The sequence below is a fragment of the Suricata suricatta genome, chromosome 11 (assembly GCF_006229205.1).
Source record: "Suricata suricatta isolate VVHF042 chromosome 11, meerkat_22Aug2017_6uvM2_HiC, whole genome shotgun sequence".
Taxonomy (NCBI): Eukaryota; Metazoa; Chordata; class Mammalia; order Carnivora; family Herpestidae; genus Suricata; species Suricata suricatta.
The window spans coordinates 11572648-11574666 of NC_043710.1; the positions used below are offsets into that span (position 1 = coordinate 11572648).

Genomic DNA, 2019 nt, shown 5'->3' on the forward strand with positions numbered 1-2019 from the left:
AATTTTAAAGCAAATAGAATGTGCTGCATTCTATGACCACTAATAAGGGAATGGCATATTCAGATACATGCAAACAGATATGTTTGCTTTAATCTTCATAACATTAGAAGTCAACCGGCACTATTATCACTATTTTACAAATAAGAAAATGAGATTTGAGAAGTTACCTCCTAAAATTACATGTCTAATAGAAAGCAGGTTGGAAATTCAAATCTATAATCAATTCTACAGCCTATGCACTGAATGACCACTCAGTCGACTCTCCTAGATGTCATGAAAAGGGTGGGCTTTTGGGGTAAAATGGAGTACAGATCTAAATAATCTCATGAGGATCCTTCTGAAATGTAGAGAGCTGTCAAATGAAACTTGGCTTGTGAGCCTCCCCTACAACAGGAAAATATAGTAAACAGGAGGAATTTACCACTCGCTCAGTCAGAGCATTATCCATCTTCTCTGTTTGCCCATCGTCTTTAAGAACATAACAGAGTTTCATAAGTGCCACTGAACCTCTTACTAATGGAAGTGTTTTGTAATTGGACATAAAGTCCCAACTGTTTCAGAAAAGATGTTTATGGCATTCTATTTTGAGCTCAAATAACTCATAGCATCAGCTTCACCACTACTTTTATATGTATTACACTTCTCACTAAAAATGTGTGTGGAATACAAAAGGTTATTTACCTGGCCCTTGAAAATGTTTGCACTCATAGGTCTATCAGGAAAACGAGACCTAATGGAGAACCAGGGGGAGCGGAGGAGGGAGAGAGAGAGGGGGAGAGAGAGGGATGCAAAACTTGAGAGACTATTGAATGCTGAGAATGAACTGGGGGTTGAAGGGGAAGGGGGAGGGGGGAAAAGAAGTGGTGGTGATGGTGGAGGGCACTTAAGGGGAAGAGCACTGGGTGTTGTATGGAAAACAATTTGACAATAAAATATTAAAAAAAAAAAAGAAAATGGGTGATGGAAATGCTGAATTTTTAGTCATTGATCTGAAACTCTGCCCGGGAAGAATGTAGCAGTCCCGTCACAGAAGCTCTCTCCTGGGAGCTAACTGAAAGGTGTCCTTAGAGTAGTCCCTTACCTGATGTCAAACTTAGTTTCTTTATTTGTGAAACAGACAAAATGTTATTAACACATGGGCATAATTCGCAGAACTGTGGCTGTGAATAGCGAATAAAAAGGCTATAAAACAACTCAGTAAAGGGTTATCATTTGGACTGCATTCGATATAATTTTCATCCTGGGGGTTTTCTGGACACTGGTTGCAGACTCACAGAAAACCCACAATCTGGGGGAAAGCCAGCACGTGTGTGTACTAACAACCATTCACATTCACCCAAGTGACTCAGGATATAGTCCATTCCTTTCAAAATGATGTCATACAGAAGAGCTACGTTGGGATTCTAAACGATAATAATGAATAAGAACTAAAGGCCTGGAGATCTCAAGAGAACAGGCCCTTGGAAAAGCAGCTCTAGGTCCTTCTCCTACTACTTAAGGGAGAGACAATTAAACTCTCTGTGAAGAGTGTGTTGAGTGAACACACAGATACATTTACATTATTTTTTTGCCATTTCTTCCTCTTTTTCTTCTTAAGCATAATTTATTTACAGCAAAATTCATGCATTTTAGTATATTGTCCTGAGTTTGGATAAGTGTGTACAATCATGAAAGACCAGCAGAATCAAAATAAAGAATAGTCCCATCAGTCCCCCAAAGTCCCTGTGTTCCTTTGTAGTGAAGCCTGCCTGCAACCCTCAGATCGTGGAACTGATTTTGTTCTTGTGACTTTTCCTCTGGAATAAACGTCATATAAATGAGATCATACACTATCTAATTTGTTGAGTCTGGCTTGTTTTACTCAGCATAATGTGTATGTGAGGTTCATCCATTTCTTGCATGTATCAGTAGTTTGTTCATTTTTACTGCTGAGTAGTATTCTATTATGTGGATCTAACCACATTGTTTATTTCTAGATTGTATTGATTGCAGTTACATCGGCTATAATCATTTGCATAC

General features: G+C 38.7%; 1 protein-coding gene across 2 annotated transcripts in view; it reads right to left on the minus strand.

The window, feature by feature from the left end:
• Nucleotides 1–2019, minus strand: part of LOC115306947 (olfactory receptor 5B3-like) — a 12313-nt gene that overhangs the window by 533 nt on the left and 9761 nt on the right. The window lies entirely within an intron of this gene.